The 22,105-nt window shown below is 35.9% G+C and overlaps 2 non-coding genes across 2 annotated transcripts; one reads left to right on the top strand and one right to left on the bottom strand.

Annotated features, from left to right (window-relative positions):
• Positions 1-17,866: 17,866 nt before the first annotated feature.
• On the top strand, positions 17,867-17,973 carry LOC127099343 (small nucleolar RNA R71). Its single transcript, XR_007793859.1, has one exon. It is a non-coding gene; the product is annotated as a small nucleolar RNA R71 (small nucleolar RNA).
• A 2,950-nt stretch (positions 17,974-20,923) lies between these two features.
• Positions 20,924-21,030, bottom strand: LOC127098728 (small nucleolar RNA R71). The gene has a single exon (XR_007793428.1). It is a non-coding gene; the product is annotated as a small nucleolar RNA R71 (small nucleolar RNA).
• Between the last annotated feature and the right edge of the window lie 1,075 nt (positions 21,031-22,105).

The raw sequence follows: 22,105 nt of genomic DNA, 5'->3' as shown, positions 1-22,105 counted from the left end.
ACCACAAGGATAACTCAAACCTAATAGCTAAAGTTTATGAAAGATTTTGATTAAGAAAGTGGCCATTGGAACCACAAAAGACATTTGAATGGGTTATATTTACCAATTAGAAGTATATACAAAAATGGTCAAAGTTGACTTAAAAGTTCAATTCAAAATAAGTTTTATGAAAAGAAAGTTGAAAAATCAAAAGCATAAGGCTTAGGTTTCTAATGTTTAAAAAAACAATGGTTAAATGTTTGCAAAAAGAGTTTTGGCCTGGGTTAGAGTGGAGAGAAGAAGAAGAATGGCTAAGTCCTAAGGAAAATAAAAGGTGAGAGATAAGAAATCAAAACCACACTAGGAGTTCCTCTCTTGAGATCATATTGATGATCCAAGTAGCTCCCATCCTTTGGAATAAAGCAACCAAAAAGTATAAGCAACCAAACAAGTCTCTCAAGAGATCCTCAATGTATCTTGTATCTTCACTTAGATGAACATGGTAATGATCCTCCAATTAAGCTCAAATGGAAACTCCTAGCACAAAAGCACACACATCAAAAGTTCCATGAAGTAAAACAAGAATGGACAAGAGAGAGTTTAGAGATTTGGTCCTTCTAATTCATCATCATTAAGATCCTTTTACTCCAATTTTGCATAAGGAAGGTCCTAGAATCTAAGTCCAATTCTCCATTTCTTTGCATAGGGAAAGTCCTAGAAACTAAGTCCATATCTTTGCACTTTGGTCCACAACAAACAAAAGAAAACACAAGCACAATAATATATACACAATTATGTGCTCAAGTGAGCAAAAGGCAAATGGCATTAACATAAACATGTGCTCCAATGAGCAAAGGAAAAACAAATGGATAATATGTGCAAGAATAGTAAATTGCCTTAAAGTAAATTGCATAAAGTAAATTACATTAAGTAAATGTTAATTGTCAATATTTAGTGTTAGTAGTTAGTGTGCCATAAGGCAAATTTAGCGCTATGTTAAGCAATCCTAATTGGACTTATGTAGAAGTCACAACTATCTGAGACCGGTCAATAATAATGTAGGCAACAAACACAAGTTAGGAGTCTTGATTATTGAACCAAGTCCCAACAACTTGCCATGCCAAAAAGAAAATGAGAAATGATCTTGTATTGGTTTAAGCCTTTTGCATGATTTAAAAGACAACATATCCTTAATGCAAAGCCATTCACTTGATCAATTGATCAAGATGAATTAGATTTGAATCAAGGAAGGTTAAATCCTTCTAATCAATGCTAACTTATCAACCTTCAACTCGTTGATCAAAAGGAAAAAGAAGAAGAAGAAGAAGAAGATGAATAAGAGAAATGGAAATGACAAAATTAAAGTGCATTAAATGAAATACAATGTACCAATCCTCATATGTTGACCAATAACATTGAAAGTCAAGGTCAAACAATCAAAAACAGAAGTGAGATGATGAAGATTGGGAGTCAAGAAATGAATAAACTATTTTTGGCATTTTTTAATATTAAAAATAAACTTGAATTAAAATATTAAAGAAAGGTCAAACTTCAAAATCACTTCAAATCAACCTTGAAAGGTCCAAGTGATTTATCCTAAGTCCAACAAGGTCAAACAAAGTTTGACAATTTTTTTTAGCATTTTTAAAAGTCAGAAACTATTTTTAATCAATTAAACATGAAAAAAAAATAACCTAATTGAACTAAAATCTCAAATAAATCTCAAATCAATTCAAAAATTGATGAGAATATTTTTCATAGATCCATCATCATTCAAATAGGTTAGGAAAATATTTTTGTATTTTTTGAATATCAAAAACTATTTAAAATGAATTAAAAATGACCAGAAAAGAGAAAATTCACAAAAAATATCAAATGACTAAATAAAAAATATTAAAAATCAGAAATAGAAACTAGAATTTATTTGGGAAATAATGCAATTGGTCCCATATTTTTTGGATAAAAAATGAAAGAGATATGATTTTTTGAAATATAAGGAATTAAACAAAATAAAAGAAATTCAGAAAATGAGAAAAATCCTGGCACGTTGGATTAACCTCATTAAATGAGGTGGCACATCTAAGGATCCTCAGAGCGCGCCTATGGTGGATCCAAGTCAATGCGTGCACATGGAAGTAAAAGAAAAGTCATAACAAAGAAAGATCAGGATTCAATTTGGAAAATGAATCACACGGTCCAGATTCAAACTGGAGACCAGACGGTGGCCAGCGCCACCGTCTTCTCTGGCCAACCTCCGGCCACTTCAAAAAATTGCAGAAACACATATGGCCACCAAATGAGGCGATCTATATATTAATCAAAAGAGGAAGTGATGTACATCACTCCTATACCATGCACTTCCACTCTAGATCCCTATAAATGGAGAAATCAGAGCTGGAAGTATGATGGTGTTCATCATGAACTTCATGTTTTTGCAAAATTGAAAGCACAAATCAAATGCCTCTATTGAGAGGACTTCAACCAACATTAGATCCAAGCAAAAAGGTCCATGGATGAAGAGAATCGAGGAAATTACCAGTTGGAGTCCAAGCTTGAGTTCTGGTGATTTGAGCACGATGCCTCGCTTGCCTTGCTAAAACAGAAGTTCTATGGATCAAGGTGAAGAGGTCTAGGAACTTTTAGATCAAAGAAAACAGTCGAGGAAACTAAATTCTAGATCTGAAATTTTTAGAGAAAAGAGAGAGTTCCTTTGGTGTGAGGGTGGGGATTCAATTTAGCAGAGGTTCAGGCGCCTTCAGGTTGAAGAATTGAGAGGGCAAGGCATTGTATTTATAGATGGAGGGAGCTGTAAGCATCATCAAACTCGTGTGCATGGGAGAAGAGGGCCTCCATGCATGGGCCTGTACAGGCGCATGGAGGGCCCAATTCTGATTGGAATTGCAAGATATACATCACCAAATATGAATTGGACGTGCAGATTGGATGTTAATGGATCATGCATGGCAATTGGAATGATTTTCATAAAATGCACTATTCCATTGAAGCCTTCGAAAATGCCATGTCCAAAATCAAAATGCAAGCTTATGAGTAATGGTTGGAAAGCTTATTGCATAAGGAACAAATGTCATGTTGATCAAAACTTCATTTGGTCCTTGGAAATTAGTGAAATTTGAGCTTGAAGGGTGATGTGCAAAACATGTCAAGGCAAGGTTTCTAAAATTGGCCAACTTTCAAGCCTTTCTGTTTTGATGATGCAAGCTCCAAATGGAAATATCTCCAACATCAAAGTTGTAGATATTTTCAGGACAAGCAAAATGAACTTAAATTTTACATCATTTAGATTTTTTATGAAAGAGTTATGGGCACTTGAAGTTGGACTTTTTTGACTTTTAATGCCTTTGACCCAAAAGGACCTATAATGTCTTGCATTATCACATGTATTTACTTTGAGATTTTGTTCAACATAACATTTGAAGTAGACATCTTAAACTTTCCAATGCATTTGATCCCACCTCAAAATCATAAAAAATGAATGAGTTATGTCCTTGGGAAGTTGACCCACAATTAGGGTTTCAGTCAAAATAACCTATAATGTATTGGAATGGAAGATGGTCTTCCAAGCTTCAAATCAATTTTTTATGAACATTAAAGTTGTGCATATTGTTCTTAAGAACATTTTGGATTTTGGAACCATCTCCATTTGACCAACACATAAAAAGTTAGGTCTCAGTGCATTTCAAAATAGTCAGATGAATTGACTGACCAACTTCTCAAGTTTATGACTCATATCTTGATGAATTGATGATTGAGGACACTCAAATAAGTTCAAATATGCATGAAATAATGAATTAAAGAACTTCCCTTGATTATATTTGACCATGGGCTAAGGTTGCTTCATGAGCAAGGCATTGTGATGCACAGATGAATTAGGGTTTCTCTAGGGAACAAACCTCAAACCCTTTGACTTTTTTTGATCAAAATGATGAATTGAGATGCTAGGGAGACATATTTGATGGATGAGAGCTTTGGGGACCATTACCATGTTGGCTATCATCTCTTCTTGACCATGTCTTTGTACCAATGATCTCCTAGAAGCTTTTGACCCTGTGATTGCTCAAGCTACAAACAAAAGATGTTAGTGACATATTTTTGTGCTTTTGGTTAGTAAACAAAATGAGAAAAGCAATGATATACAATTCAAGCATGCTTGGTGATCTCAAACCACTCACAAGGAGGTCCCACCCAAAGGCAAAGGGAACCAAGATGCTAATGATCCTTGAGGCAATGCCAAATGCAATGTTATGATGCCATGAGGGATCTTAGGGACAAAATTGGGGTCTTACACTTAGGATGTTGAGATTTCATTGGTCAATAAAAGGTATGGGGAAGAACGGGATTGAAGATGAAGAGGGAGGGGAGATGAGAGAAACACAAATTGGTTATGGAAGAAATTTTATCAAATTAAAATCATTCATTCATTTTGGGAGATGAAATGTACATTTCATCAATCCCTTAAATCCAATGATTTTAACTTAACAAAAGTCAAATCAACCTTGACCAAGCCCCAAACACATAGTCAAACATCACAAGTCAATAAAAATGGCTTAACATAATTTCTATACAATTAATCAATTAAAAATCAAAGGACCAAATAAATGGCCAAGAGATTTATCCTAGGTTAAACAAGGTCAAAGGACCTTAGATAAAAAAATTCATAATTTTTGAAAAGTCAGAAGCATTTTTAAATAATTAAAAATATGCACAAAAACAATTATTTCATGGAAAATATCAAAATTAATCCAAAAAAATAATTTTAATTCAGAAAATGAAAGAGGAAAATATTTAAAGATTTTTGGTGAAAGTCCCATATTTTTTGGATTAAAAATGAAATTCATATAAATTAATCAAAATAAATGGATTAAGTGAAAAATCAGAAAATAAGAAAAGACAAGGGTCATCAGATCTCCCTCATTAATTGAGGTGGCAGATCTGATGGCCAAGCGCACGCGTTCCATGATGCATTGCAGTCAATGCGTCACACACTTGGTAATCAGAACCAAGGGCTAAGATTAAAGCAATTTAAATGGATCATGTGGCTGAGAGGTGTGACAACACACCATCGGAGCTAGGGCTCCGGTCTTCTTCTCCGGTGGACCTCACCGGACTAGTCCACCATCAACCATCACCAAAATAAAAAACAAGGACATGGATTCAAAGAAAAAATGCTTAAGAGCTCGAATCTAGCCTCATTTTTCTCCAATTCCAAGTATATAAAAAGATACAAGGGATTTGAATTTTGAGGATCATGAACTGAGTTACTTCGGTTTGACCTCAAAGCAACTCAATCTTCTTGCCTACATTGGTAGGACTTCAACAAAAATCACAAAGAATAAATGAAGAATTAAGGGAGAATCGAAGAGATGAAAATTCTGGAAAATTACTTTCGAGGGAGCTTCAAACTTGCTTGATCTTGATTCCAATTGTGCTTGGCTTTGTTTCAGAAGCTTTTAGGAAGTGATTAGGATCAAGAAATGGTCTGGACTCTTGGAGTTTCGATCCCAAAACAGATGGAGATTTGAAGCTCGATTTTCAAATGAAAACCTTCAAGATTATACTTTAATGGTGAGGGTTTGGATTGCAGGTTCAAAGCTTGGGCATGAGGTCCTCAATTCTGAGCAATGAGGGTTGTATTTACAGCCAAAGATATTCATTTCCACACACTTCCAAAAATTTCCAATTTTAGTATTTCTCTTTGCATGCTTGCATGGGCGTGTGATAGGCCCATCAAGTGATGTATTCAGGTCCAAAAATGAGTGAGAGTCATGCTGGAATCATGTCATGTGGCCATGCATTTGTGTATGAAATGTGGAAGTGAAAATCATCCAAATGGCACCTCACATTGCACCCATGTGCAAGTCCTTCATTCTTTGGCCAAATGAGGTGATTTTGGACTTTTCAGAAAGGTGAGATAAAAGGGAACAACTTTAATGTTGAACACTGTTTCATTTGAAGCTTGGATCATGATGAATTTTGAGGTGGAAGTTTGGGAAATCAAACATATTTGAAAATTTTCTAAGTCCCAAGTCAAATGTTCACTTCTTCCACCTTGAATAACCTTTTCTATGGACTTCAAATGAAAACAGTTACTTCATCAAAGTTGTATCTATTTCAAATCTATTCAATTAGGTCAGAAATTTTACCTTATTTGGATTTGGCATGAAGGAGTTATGCATTTTAGAAGTTGAGGAATATCACTTATTCAATGGTATTGGCCCAAAATGACCTATAATGTTTCCTCTTGGCACATGCATTTGCAAGTTGAATTTGAACTTATTCCAAACATAAAAGTTTCATTATACATCTTGAATTTGATCATGGAATTTTAATGGCTTTCATCTCATAAAAATTGAGCAAGTTATAGTCTTGGGAAGTTGACCTCCAAACTAGGGTTCAGACAAAATGACCTATAATCTTTCACCATAAAGGATGACCTTCCAAGAAAAACTAGCTCTTGACTTAAACATGAAAGTTGTTTGGAATGTCATGTTTAGTAAATTTTATTTTGGAATCATTTTCATATGACAAAAATTGTAGGAGATAGGGTCTAGAGAACCCCAGTTTTGACTAGTTGACTTTCTCTAGTCAACCACCATGAACCAACTTGCTAGCTTGATATTCTCTTGACTTTTGGGACTCATGGAGGATCATATATGCATGAAATAATGTATTATGAAATATCCCTTGAAATATTTGATTAATTATTGAAGAAACTTGTTGAAGAAGTCACACAAGATACCTAGATGAATTAGGGTTTCCAAGGCAAACAAATTCCAAACTCTTGATCAAAGTGATATGTGAAGAACATAGGGATCCATATATGATGATTAGAGCCAATTTTAACCATTTATTGATTGAACTTCTTGCATTTAGGGTCTCAAACCCTAGATATAAGCTTGATAGAGCATGGGTGAACATATACACTACCTACAAAAGTAACAAACTATACATTGACATATTTTTTTGGTATTTTGGTTAGTAAATAATGAAAAAAAAGTATGATACAATCAAAAATGTGCTTGGTGATCTCTCCCCATGCAAACCCAATGAATGAGGGGTAAGGATGATGCCAAGGTGTGATCCCAATGCTAATGCATATGATGAGATATCATGAGGGACCTTAGGGTCAAAATTGGGGTCTTACACCTAGGTTGCAAAGGGATTCCATGTATACATCATAATCATCATCATAGGTCACCAAGAGTTCTTGGTACCTGTATTTAACCTGTCCCAATTTGAACAAAACGTTGATTGTTCCTTCAAAATAAGATACCTTCACGCCCCCTCACCACCACTTCAGCCTTTTTGTTGGTGGTGTCAACTAAATTTGCATAAAACTCTTTCACAATCTGAGTGTTGTATGGTTGTGGTTGCTGGTAAAACTTGGTCCACTTCATTGTTTCTATCAGCTTTCCCATGTCTCCAGGGAGACCAAGGTTTTCATCTTGCATGTCCATGATGAAACCTTTTTCAGAATGCATGTTCATCACTGAGAAGTAATCGGTGAACCTTTGGCTAGCATCATTATTGATGAAAGTTTCACCATCAGACATATCATCATTTGAGTAGTCTACCACAGACATGGCATTTTTGTGGGCACTGGTTTTGTAGCGTCCCTGGTTATAGGTGGGCTTCATGATAAAATTAGGGTTTGAGTGTTTTGGGATAATGGGATACTTCTGATAAGGAGTGTGGTGGAAATTTGGGGGGGTGAGAAATGGTTTAGGAAGAAAGAGAGGTTGAGAGTTTGTGATTTTTTTCGGGAGTTGAGAGAATATGATCATGGAAGTTAGTGAATGACATGTTCTTAAAGGGAATGAGAGAGAGGGGGAAAACAAAATATGCAACTTAGAATTTGAAATTGCCGAGAGAGAGGGAGAGAGAGAGAGAGAGAGAGAGAGAGAGAGAGAGAGATACAAAGAAGAGCAACCGATTAGGTTAATGGTTGGTTACTTGTGGCAGCACCCAAAATCATGAAGTATGGAGAAATCACAATTAATGAGCCTGTCCAAAGGTGACGTCACAGACAAGGCTCAATAGCTTGTCTACGCACGTGGCCATATTATCTCTCTCATGCATTAGTTTTGTTTTTATTAGCACATTTCCTTTCTAAGTAAAACTATATTTTTCCTTGTTTTTACTGAATTCAAAGAGACAATAATTGCTTCCTTTCTCATGGTTAACCCTAACTCACAAACGCGGCAACACTTGACACTGACTTTTCCCACTTTTCTTCATCAATCAAAATCATATGAAAATTAAATAACTAAATAAAATAAAACTTAATTTGGGTTGCCTCACAGTAGCACTATTTTATAGTCTTATAGTCTGACTATAACAAAATCAAGAAGATTCATGTAGATCCAAAGTGACATTTATGTTGTGCAAGGATTCACCAAGATAAGCCTTAACTCTTTGTCCATTTACCTTGAACTTTTCACATGTTCTCTCATTCAATAAGTCTATTGCCCCATGAAAATAAATTTTAAGTAATTATAAGGGGCCAGACAACCTAGACTTAAGTTTTCCTAGGAAAAACTTAAGTCTAGAATTGAACAACAAAATTTGTTAGTCTTCTACCAATTCTCTTTTCTAGCATTTACTATTGTGCCACCTCTTTATCTTTTCCTGATACAGCTCAACATTTTTATAGGAGAATAACTTATGCTCCTCCAATTCATTGAGTTGGAGCATTCTAGCTTGGCCAACAGTGGATAAATTAAAATTTAAAGTCTTGGCAGCCAAAATGCTTATGTTCCAACTGAATTGGCAAATGGCATGCCTTGCCATAGACAATTCTATAAGGAGACATGCCTATAGGAGTTTTGTAAGATATTTTATATGCCCATGTAGCATTATCCAAATGCTTAGACCAGTCATTCCTTGAGGGGTTCACAACCTTTTCTAAAATCCTTTTTATCTCCCTATCGGAAATTTCAGCTTGTCCACTACATTATGGATGGTAGGCTATAACAACCTTGTGTTTGAATCCATATTTTCCCATCAAATTTTCAAATAACATGGGTTCCCTCATCCCTAATGATTTCTCTAGGGGTGCCATGCATAGAAAAAAAATTAACCAAAAATTTGGTCATCAACCTAGCATCATTAGTTGGAGTTGCTACTACCTCTATCCACTTAGAGACATGGTTTATAGCCACCAATATTTAGAGATTCCCAAAGGATTAAGTGAATGGCCCCATGAAGTCAATGCCCCACACATCAAAAAGTTTTATTTAAAGGATGTTAGTGAGAGGCATTTCTTGCCTCGTGGAGATATTCCCTTCTCTTTGACATTTATCAACTTTTTACCAGTTCATGAGCGTCTTTAAAAAGAGAGGGCCAAAAGTAACTCGATTGAAGCACTTTGGCAGCAGTTATAGTTCCTCTAAAATGTCCTCCATAAGGAGACCTGTGAGAGGAAGACAAGATCTATCGTGTCTCTGGTTGGTCCACACATCTTCTAAGTAGTTGGTCAATATATTGTTTGTAAAGAAAAGGTTCATCCCAAAAGCAACTTTTGGTCATACGAGTGAATCTCTTCCTTTGTTGAGAGTTAAAGTATGGTGGAATATATCTGCTTACTAGGTAGTTGACAATATCAACATACCAAGGTGGCATGCTAGAGGTAATCAGTAGCAGTTATTCATCAGGAAAACTCTCATGAATGTCTTTATTATTCTTGTTATGCATTTCATATGCCAGTCTTGGAAGATGGTCAACAACCAAATTCTCTAATTCTTTCTTATCTCTAATCTCCAGGTTAAACTCTTGTAAAAGTAGTACCCATCTTATCAATCTAGGCTTGGCGGCCTTCTTGGCAATGAAATACTTTATGGCAGCATGATCAGTATACACAATGACTTTTGTTCCGACCAAATAGGATTTGAACTTGCCAAAAGCAAAGACAACAACTATCAACTATTTTTCATTTGTATTGTAGTTGATTTGTCTTTCAATTAATGTCCTACTAACATAGTAGATGGTATGGAACACCTTGTTATGTCTTTGGCCAAGCATATATCTAATGGCAAAGTCACTAGCATCACACATCAACTCAAAGGGATTTGTCCAATCATGAGTCTTCACAACTGGTTCAGAGATCAGGGCTTTCTTCAACAGCTTGAAGGCATATGTGCATTCCTGATTGAAGACATAAGGCACATCATGTTGCAGCAGTTGGCATAATGGCTTAGTTATCTTGGAAAAATCCTTGATAAATCTTCTATAAAATCCAGCATGGACTAGAAAACTTCTAATTCCCTTGATGTTTACTGGAGGTGGAAACTTCTTTATAACTTCATTCTTTTCTTGATCCACTCCCAATCCTTTCTTTGAAATTTTGTGACAAAGAACAATACCTTTCTTTACCATAAAATGGAATTTCTACCAATTCAGCACAAGACTGTTTTCTTCATATCTGGTCAACACCAACTCCAAGTTATCAAGGCATTTCTTGAATGATTCTCCAAAACCAGAGAAACCATCCATGAAAACCTCTATGGAATTCTCTATGATGTCTGAAAATATTGCCATCATGCAATGTTGGAAAGTGGTTGGAGCATTGCACAGTCCAAAAGGCATTCTTCTAAAAGCAAAATTACCATAAGGACATGTGAATGTACTCTTCTCTTCATCTTCAGGTGCAATGGTTATTTGATTGTAACCAGAATACCCATCTAAGAAGCAATAATACTCTTTACCAGCCAACCTATCCAACATCTGATCAATAAATGGTAGGGGAAATGATCCTTCCTTGTGGCCTTGTTCAGCTTTCTATAATCCATACATATCCTCCAGCTTCTAACTGTTCTTGTAGGAATTAATTCATCTCTCTCATTGTTGACCAATGTCATGCCACCCTTCATTGGCACATATTGAATTATACTTACCTACGGACTATCAAATCTAGGGTAGATAATACCAACATCTAACCACTTGATGATCTCTTTCTTAACCACTTCCTTTATAATTGGATTTAACCTCCTTTGACTCTCAATGATATTCTTGGAATTCTCTTCCAACAAGATTCTAAGCCTGCAAATTATGGGGCTTATTCCTTTGATCTCAAAAATTTTCCAAGCAATACCCATCTTATGCTTCTTTAGGTGTGTCAGCAGTTGAACCTTTGATCATCAAATAAATCAGTGGAAACAATAATTGGAAACTTATGTCCTGCCTCTAGGTAAGCATATGATAAGACCCCAATTTTGACCCTAAGATCCCTCATGTTATTTCTCATCATATGCATTAGCATTGGGATCACACTGTGGTATCCTTCTTACCCCTCTTTCATTGGGTTTGCATTGTGAGAGATCACCAAGAACTTTTGATTGTATAACACTTCATTTTTCATTATTTACTAACCAAAATACTAAAAATATGTCATTGTTAATTTAACTCTTTTATAGGTAGTGTGTGTGCTTACATATGCTCTATCAAGCTCATATCTAGGGTTTCAGACCCTCATTGCAAGGAGATCAATCAATAATTGGTTTAAATTGGATCTAAGTATCATATATGGATCCCCCATGACCTCCATATGTTATTTTGATCAAGATATCATCAAGAGTTTGGAGTTGGTTTGCCTTGAAAACCCTAATTCATCTGGGTATCTTGTGTGATTTCTTCAACAAGTTTCTTCAATAATTCATCAACTATTTCAAGGTATACTTCATCTTATATCATCTTATGCATATATGATCCTCCATGAGTCCCAAAAGTCACTAGAATGTCAAGCTAGCAAGTTAGTTCATGGTGGTTGATCAGAGAAAGTCAACTGGTCAAAACTAGGATTCCCTAGACCCTATCTCCTACAATTTTTGTCATATGAAAATGATTCAAAGATTATCGTTACTCTAAATGACATTCCAAACAACTTTCATGTTTAGGTCTAGAGCTAAGTTTTCTTGGAAAGTCATTTTGTATGGTGAAAGATTTTAGGTCATTTTGTCTAAACCCCAATTTGGAAGTCAACTTCCCAAGGCCATAAGTTAATCAATTTTTATGATATGAAAGCAATTCAAATTCCATGATCAATTTCAAGAGTTATACTTCAACTTTTATATTTGGAGGAAGTGCCAATTCAACTTCCAAATGCATGTGCCAAGGGGAAACATTATAGGTCATTTTGGACCAATACCATTGAACAAGTGATTTTCCTCAACTTCTAAAGTGAATATCTCCTTCATGCCAAATCAAAATGAGGTTGAATTTGTGACCAAATTTCAGAAGTTAGAAAGAGCTACAACTTTGATGAAGGAAATTTTCCCATTTGAAGTCCATAGAAAAAGTTATTCAAGGTGGAAGAAGTGAACATTTGACTTGGGACTTAGAAAATTTTCAAATATGTTTAATTTCCCAAACTTCCACCTCAAAATTTATCATGATCCAAGCTTCAAATGAAAAAGTGTTCAACATGAAAGTTGTTCCCTTGATCTCACCTTTCCAAAACATCAACGATCATCTCATTTGGACTAAATTTGAGGGACTTGCGTATGACTTCATTATGGGAAGTGTTTTGGCAAGTTTGAACTTCATATGATCATTCCCTTTTGCATGCTTGCATATGATGATTTCAGCAGACTTTGTACACGATTTGAAAGTGGATTGCATCATCCTCAAGGCCCAAATGATTGCCCATGCACACATGCAAGGAAGTTGCTAATTTTGTCCAATTTTCAAGTGGTGCAAATATCAAACACATTACCTATTTAAACAAGCTTAAGGCTTCAGATTCATCATCAACACCTTGCCCAAGCTTTGCTAGACCATTTCAAACCCTCACTGCCATAGAACTTTTTGAGATTTCTCTTAAAATCGAGCTTGAACTTCACCATCTGTTTGGAAGTTCAAACTCTAGAAATTCACTTCCATTTTCATTCTATTTGGTTTCTGCAAGCAATAGGACAAGAAAGCAATCAAATCCAGATCAAGATAAAGTGAAATTGGATCAACTCGAAGGTGATTTTTCAGAAACTTCTCCTCTTCGATTCTCTCTCAATTCTTCACTATTCATGTTGGTTTTTTGTTGTCTAAAGTCCTACCAATATAGGTAACAAGATTGAGTTGCTTTGAGGTCAAATTGAAGCAACTCAGTTCATGATCCTCAAAATTTAACTCCTTGTATCTTTTCATATACTTGGACTTAGACAAAATTGAGGTCAAATTTGAGCTCTTGAGCATTTTTTCTTTAAATCCATGTCTTGCTTTTTCATTTTGGTGATGGTTGAAGGTGGACCAGTCCGGTGAGGTCCACCAGAGAAGAAGACCGGAGCTCTGGCTCCAGCGATGTGTTGGAAGCATTTCAACCATAGGATCCATTTAAATTATTTTAATCATATGCATTGGTTCTGATTACTACGCGTGCTTCTCAGTTGACTTAGGTCCATGTGGAATGCACGCGCTGATCCATCTGATCTGCCACCTCAATTAATAATGGAGATCAGATGGTCCACGTTTTTTTGAATTTCTGTTAATTTATTTTATTTGCATTATTTTCATTAATTCATATTAATTTCATTATTGATCCAAAAAATATGGGACTTTCACTAAAAAAATTCAAATATTTTTCTCTTTCATTTTTTGAATTAAAATTTTGTTTGGATCAATATTAATATTTTTCATGATTTAATTGTTTTTGTGTATATTTTTAAGATTTTAAAATACTTATGACTTTTCAAAAATAATAAAAAAAATTCTCCAATGACCTTTGACCTTGTTTGACCTATGATAAATCTCTTGGCCACTTATTTGGTGTTTTGAAGAGGTTTTAGGTTTTTGATAAAACATAATTAAATTTAATGCATTTTAATTTGATTTTTAATTGCTTAAGTATTGAATAAATTGTGTTGAGCCATTTTTATTGACTTGTGAAGTTTGACTATGTGTTTGGGCCTTGGTCAAGGTTTATTTGACTTTTGTTGGATTAAAATCATTGGATTTAGGGGATTGATGAAATGTATATTTCATCTCCCAAAATGAATGAATGATTTTAATTTGATAAAACTCCTCCCATGACCAATTTGTGTTTGTCTTATCTCCCTTCCCTCTTCATCTTCAATTCCTTTCTATCCCATTCCTCTCATTGGCCAATGACATCTCAATATCCTAAGGCTAATTGGTTCATGAACCAATACAAGTATGGATGAGATTAGGTCCATCCTTTGATCATTTTCTTTTTGTGTGTGGTATGTTTTAGGAGTATGTTTCATTATACCATATCTATAACATGCATTAACACCAAAATTTCTATTGCCCGGCCTCAGATAGTTGTGACTTCTACATAAGTCCAATTACGATTGCTTAACATAACACTAAATTTTGACCCAAAGGCATAGCATTCTAGTAAGTGAGATTGTAAGTCTCCCCCTTTCATGGTATTGTGTGAAAACTTGACATTTTTTCCTTTCTTTGGAATATGTCTTGGTTCAAGGATCCATGCTTGTGAATAGAGGGTTGAGTGTTCTCCAAAGAATGACTTAAACAATTGAAAAGCAAAACTCCACTAACATCTAATCAACTAACATTTGAATAATCTTATTATTAATTGCTTTTAATTTCAAGCCATTTACTTTATGCCATTAAAATTCAAGCCATTTATCATTTATCATTATATATATCATTAAACTTATTTATTTTAATGTCATTTTCCTTTGCTCACTTGAGCCATATATTGTGATTGTACATATTTGTTGGTGTGCCTTGTTTTTGTTTGTGGTCTTAGGACCTTAATAAACAACAAAAAACCCTAAAAAAATGTCTGTGTGGACTGTTGGATTTGATCTGAGCTTTGGAATTAGAATTAGGCAACATTCCCTATACAAAAGGACTTGGCCAATGCCAACATCTATGAAACCAAGTCATTGTGAAGTGAGCTTTCATCTGATTCAAGTATTGGGATCCACTTGAGTTCATCTGCAACATGGTCTTGATACAAATGTTACTTTGAACCTGTGTCTAATGCCTTATCCTGAGCCATTCAAGAAGTATGTCATCTGATACATGAGGAAGATTATGAAGAAGACTATGAAGTTGCTAGCTTGGATATGGCTATCTTTATTTGATAAGTTGCTTTAATCTTGCTTGCTTATTGATATTACTTGATTTAAAGTCCAAAGGAAAAGTGGGTTTCTATATGACATTCTTGTCTATTGGATTGCATCCCATTGGTCAGATCTTTTCAACTCTTAACTTTTAAATTTTTGCTTAGGATTAGTCTTTTCATCTCCTACCATTTCTTAAATTTCAAATCTCTCCCCCTTTTTCAAAATCTTCTTTGCTTGTGATTTCTAAACTTAGACTTTATTGCAAATTAGAAACTTTGGCCTTATGCCATTGCATTTTCTAACTCTTTTCTTAAATCAAACTTGTAAATGAATCTAACCATATTGACTTAAAATTTCAAAAGACAAAAATAATTAACACTTATTCAAACTCTTTTTAGGCCCTTTGTACCTCTTTTTAATTTAAATTTTTCTTAAAAGGAATTCACTCACTTTGAAATTGATACCACGAACTACAAGGTTTTGATCTCTCATTTTATGTTGGTACGTAGGCACAAGTCTGAAGGTCTTGTCAAACACAAAAATATAATTAATGAATTCTTTTCTCATCCCCATACTCTATTTTTTCTCAAACATCATTTTATACCAAAACACATACACACATAAAAAAGGGCTCCCTAGGAGTACCTAGGATACTTTGGGTGCTAACACATTCCCTCTGTGTAACCAACCCCCTTACATGTAATCTCTGACATTTTATTAGTTTTGATTTGAAAACTTCTTATCTTTGGGTTTTGTTCGTACTTTTACATTTTCCTTTGGAAACAATAAAAGTGCGGTCACGACTCTGGTTTTATTGATGTTAAGTTTATCCATAGCTTAATGGCCATGAATGTACTGCTACACATATTGAAAATGAGGAGTTAGTTGCTTAAGTTCCACCTCAGGGGGAACTTCTACTGAAGGTGAGCTTTGCTTCTTCAGTTCAATGGATAACTCCAACACCTCTACAGGTTCTTCATGAATATGTGGTTTGCAAAAGGATCCACTAATGATACCATCAAGTTGAACATCATATTTTTCCAATTTTCCTAACTCTTGCTCCAATACATTGCTTGACTTGAGTAGATTCTTGTGGATGATTCCTTCCCAACTTGAGATCATGGAACATTTAGCTACATCTTTTTTCAGAATACTGAAAGGCATTGAGTACATTGAACACAAATTGTTTCCCATTAACTCTCATAGTAAGTTCTCCTTTTTCCACATCAATTAAAGTTCTGCCTGTAGCAAGGAAAGGTCTTCCCAACAAAATGGGATTCTCTTCATCAGTATTAAAATCCTTGATAATGAAATCAACAGGGAACACAAACTTGTCAACTCGCACTACCACATCTTATATCTTCCCTTGAGGATAACAAATACTTCTATCAGCTAGATGAAGAGTGATTGTTGTTAGCCTGGCAACTCCAATTCCAAGTTTCTTGAAGATAGTCAAGGGCATGAGATTGATACTTGCCCCGAGATCACATAGCGTCCTTCCATAGAAAGTATCTCAAATTGTACAAAGGATGGTAAAACTTCCATGATCTTTCAATTTTGGAGGGAGCTTCCCTTGAACTAACTGCCTGCACTATTTAGTTAGTGTAACAGTTGCAAACTCAGCTACTTTTTTCCTCTTAGTGAGCACATCCTTGATGAACTTTGAATAGTTTAGCATTTATTGGATAGATTCAATCATTGGTATGTTAATATGAAGTTTTTAAAATTTTCCATGAACTTTCCAAGTTGTTGCTCTTTTTTGGCCTTCATAATCCTTTGGGAAAAACGAGGTGGTGGTCTTTCTTCAACAAACTTCTAGACTCTGTCAACTTCTGGCACGACTTCTAGTTGTTTTTATGAATTGGAGGTCATGCCAGTAGCACTCTTATTAACACTTTATTCATTATGTACTTCTGAAAAAGGTTCCTTAGTGGACTTTACTTCATCTTTTGAATTGTCCTGAGCTGGCAGTTCTTCACTTGACTTTATGTTTCTTAGTGTGGATCCGTCACATTCCTTTCCACTTCTAAGCTTAATGACCTGACAAGTTTAAACATTTTTAACTCCATATGTTGATACTGAAGCTTGAGTAGAGCTTGGGAGAGCACCCATATTTCTTGAACTAAGTGCAGTGGAAATTTCCCCCACTTGATTCTCTAAGTTCTAGATGGATACTCCTGGTTCTTGAAACTGGTTCTTGGTCTCTTGAATGAAGGATTTCAAAATGTTTTCCAACTAGTTTTTTCCTTGATTAGCCATAACATAATTAGGTGCAAAAAAAACTAGGAGGATGTTGTGTTACTTGAATTGCTTGAGGCTTTGGCTGATTTTGATTATTACTCCATGAGAAATCAGGGTTATTGCACCAACCAGGATTGTAAGTGTTGTTATAGGGGTTGTTATAATTGTTGTTGCCAACATAGTTAATTGAAACTGGATTTGTTGAGCATTCTTCAAATAAGTGAGCACCTTCATATTACACACATGCAACCTCTGATGCGTCATTAACCACCTTGACAGGTTTAGGCTTTGTCACTTGAAGAGTCATGATATTCTTCATCATCTGATGGTTCTGAGTTACCTGAGCAGAAAGAGTTATGGTCTTGGTGACCTCATAAACACCAGCATGTCTTTTTTGAGTTGAATTAGCAGTTTCCCTAGTGACATGCCATTGATATGTGTTGACAGTGATACTCTCAATCAACTTATAACCATCTTCGTAAGACTTTGACAAAAGGGATCCACCACTTAAGGCATCTAATATGTTCATTGAGGAAGGCACCAATCCACTGTAGAAAGTCTCGAGTTGAATACAGATTGATATGCCATGGTGGGGACATTGTCTAAGAAGCTCCTTGAATCTCTCTTAAGCATCAAATAAGGACCCATCCTCTCCTTGCCTAAACGAGGTTATTTCATTTCTAATTTTAGCATTCTTAGAAGGAGGGAAATACTTTGCTGTAAATTTTTCAGCTAAATCATTCCATGTGGAAATGGAGTTATGATCCAAGGAATTTAACAACCTCTTGGCTCTATCTCTTAGAGAATATGGAAAAAGCCTCAATATGAATGCATCATCAGTAACACCAGGGATCTTAAAATTACTAGCAACATCCAGGAATTGTCTCAAGTGCAAGTGAGGATCTTCGTTTGCAGAACCTGAGTATTGGCCAATAGGTTGCAACATTTGAAACATCATAAGCTTGAATTCAAGCGGTGTTACAGTGATTTTTGGTCGTATGATTCCAATATTCATGGCATTCGAATCAAAGATTGCATAATCTATGATGTTCCTTGCCATGTCATGGCAATACCAACAACATTGTTGTCTGCCATGACAACTTCTGCCTCTTCTTCGTCTTGCACTATACCTTCTAACTCTGGTAAGTCAGCCACAAAGAAAGGAGGGGGGACTCCCTAGCAAATGTCCAATAAGTTGAAATCTCCTTAGTACTTTGAGAGTTCTTTCAGGTTCAGGATCTCCTCTATATACTGGATGTAACAACCTACACATATAATAGCTAAGCACCTATCGTGACACTAGAGTACATAAAATGTTAAAGGCTCAAATGCTTAAATAAAAAAATCATCATGAATACAAAATCACAAAAAATGTAACTTGGCACTTGATAACGCGAAAATACATCATATATTTGCCTTGATTTACACTCAAAGATCATACCACTTTAGTTTATATTCCGATTATTTCGCAAGTATTCGAGTTATTTTTGCAGGTATTTCAATCTCCATGCGTAAATGAGCAAAGTGTAGAAAAGGAAGAAAAATAAGAAGAAACAGATGAGAAAGCATCAGAAAAATAGAAAACAGAAGAACACAGAAATTATTGATGTGACGACCATCACAAGGCGCATGACGACCGGCACACCCTGCCTGTAACGACTGTCACAGGCCCATGACGAGCATCACACGGCCAGAATTAATGTCTTGAAGCATTCAACAGAAGAAACCAAAACGTGCCTAAATTCTCTCAACAGAACCACTTCCCCGTGGATTCCTCACTCAACCGAGTCACCCTTATTTTTCTCAACTACCAAGACCTACCAGGAATATAAAAAGGACGAAGGTTGGAAAAGAAGGGGACGCCTACTCTCCCTCTGCAATTTATTTTCTACAACATTTTAGCTTTTTAGTGTTATTTTCCTTCAGCAAACCTTTTTCCTTTACCGCAATTCAGTTACCATTCCGTTTACAGTTTCCGTTTTTCCCTTTTCCCTTTCCGTTTTTCAGTTAGCCAAAGTAGTATTTTCCTACATTGGGGAACTACTACATTTTATTTAATTTAGTAAGCAATTGTATCAAAGAAGCAGAATCCTACCGACCTGTGGAGGACTGCTCAAGTACTCCAAGATTCGACGTACTCTGTTAATCCAATTGCCAGGTTTTTATTCAATTATTATTATCATTGCTCTGTTATTATAATTATGTTTGCTGCATTGTTAATATGTTTATGCTCGTCTGAGTTTGCGCTATTTAACATGTCCGGCTAAATTACCGGTATCGGTATGTAACAATTTAATTAGACGGGATTTAATAATAATCGGTGAAAACTCCTTTTCTCAAACAATCTTTTCGGCTGTGGTTTTTAATTTAAATTTAATTAACTTTGTCACAAAAGTGAGAAGCTATTTAATACGATTTTGCCACGAGAGTGGGAAATTAACTAAGGTGAAAACCAACAATCGCGAGAGCATGTGGCTTGAACTGGATAGTAAAAACTAGGCATTGATTTTAAAAACAGCGAGAGCACTTTAAAAGCAATTAGAACTTATCTATTTTCAAAAAGTATTTTTAACTTCAAATGGGACAGCGAGAGCGTACATTCAGACTTAAAGGTATAGGCCGAATCAACAATCACGAGAGTGTGAGATAAAGCTTTTTAAATAAGTATTTTCTACAGAAAGATATTTGGTATTTGAATTATACAGCGGTGACTTGTGGAATCCCTGACGATTAATGCGTTGCATACTGATTCCTCCTATTAATACTTTCTTAAAACTTAACTTCCCTTAGATTTAATTTTTTGCAAACAAACTTCTAAAAATCATTCCCTTAGCTTAACATAATAACGTCAGTAGCATTAGTTTGACCATCGGTCCCTGTGGGTTCGATATCTTTTAAAACTAAAACGACTGGACTGTGCACTTGCACTCAAGTACCCGATAGACTATATTCTATATACAGTCACGACACGTATCAAGTTTTTGGCGCCGTTGTCGGGGACCTGATTTAGTCAAATAGTGTGATTCGTTCGTTGCACAGTATAGACTAAGGTAAAAATAAAAACTAATCTTCTTTCCCTTATTTCCCCCGATTGTATGCCAAGTACTCGCTCACAAGGCGATAACGTAGCACCACCAATCTCTAAATTAGAGCGTTTCTTATATATAAGACACCAAATACTATAGTACCAACAAAGGTACGATATTCCTGATATCTTCTTTCCTACTTCTAAACCAGAAGAAAAACCAATCATGGCTGAAGAAGGACCACAGAATCATCCTCTTAAGTTCTACGATACCCCGTCCTAACAAGAACCTCACAACAGCATTGTTGCCCCCGCTATCAATCAAAACGATTTCGAGCTGAAACCCTCATTATTATCATCCGTCCAACAACATCAATTTGCTGGAAATCCTACGGACGGCCCTAATAAACACCTGACCAAGTTTGTGCAGTACGCAGACACTATGAAGGCGAATGGTGTATCTCAAGATGCGATAAGACTATGCCTCTTTCCTTTCTCACTAAGAGACAGAGTTTGGGCTTGGTTGCAATCCTTGCCATCCAACTCAGTTACAACATGGGAAGAACTGAAGAACGTCTTCTTATCCCGATATTTTCCGCCGAGCAAAACTATTATGCTGAGAGCTCAAATCAACGAATTTCGACAAAAAGATGTAGAATCTCTCTATGACGCGTAGGAGAGATACAAAGACATGATGAGGATATGTCCACATCACGGTCTCGAAGACTGGGTGATCATTCACACATTTTACAATGGGCTTCTGTATAATACAAGACTGACAGTAGACGCTGCTGCAGGTGGTGCACTTATGGACAAGCCATACAACAAAGCCTATCAACTCATTGAAAACATGGCCCAAAACTATTACCAATGGGGAGGTGAAAGAACTCCAGTAGAAAAGTCCCAAACAAAGAGTGGAATGTATGAAATCAGTAGCCTTGACCATGTCCATGCCAAGGTAGATGCCCTTGTTCAAAAGTTAGACAACTTGACCATACCACCCGCAGCCACCGTGGCTGCCGTAACTCCAAAATGTGAGTTATGTGGAAACCCTGGACACACTGCACCAGAATGTCATATATTAGCAGGAGTCCCAATCGATCAAGTGAATTACGCATAAGGAAATCCTTATTCGAATACCTACAACCCAGACTGGAAAAACCATCCTAATTTTTCGTATAAGAATAACAATGCCCTGTATGCACCTGGCCAAGCACCAGCTGTTCTGCCCGGATATCAAAAGCCAGCTAATAATGCTTCTAACATGCCTAGGAAGTCAAACCTAGAACTAATGATGGAAAGCTTCATAGCTACCCAAGCTCAAACAAACAAAGACTTCTTGAACCAAAACATACATACTAGCGAGCAACTTAAACAACTAGCGAGCAAAGTAGACGCGTTAGCCACCCACAATAAAATGCTTGAAACACAGATTTCACAAACGGCTCAACAACAAGCATCTACAGCCGCTCCAGCTAGAACATTTCCTGGACAGCCGCAACCTAATCCAAAAGGCCATGCAAATGTCGTTATACTGAGGAATGGAAAAGAAATAGACGGACTCGTAGATCCAAGACTCCAAAACCCATCCATGTACCAAAAACCAGACAAAACCACAACTGAGCAGGTAATTGAACCGAAGGAAATGGAAGATAATACCCAAGAGGCCGAAGAGAAATAAAAACCTTATGTGCCTCCACCTCCTTATAAACCACCCATTCTATATCCTCAAAGACTAGCAAGTTCTAAAACTGCAGGGCAATTTCAGAAATTTGTTGAACTTCTAAAGCAATTA

This window comes from Lathyrus oleraceus, chromosome 6, assembly GCF_024323335.1.
Source record: "Lathyrus oleraceus cultivar Zhongwan6 chromosome 6, CAAS_Psat_ZW6_1.0, whole genome shotgun sequence".
NCBI classification, from domain to species: Eukaryota; Viridiplantae; Streptophyta; class Magnoliopsida; order Fabales; family Fabaceae; genus Lathyrus; species Lathyrus oleraceus.
This window is presented reverse-complemented; position numbering and strand designations above follow the sequence as displayed.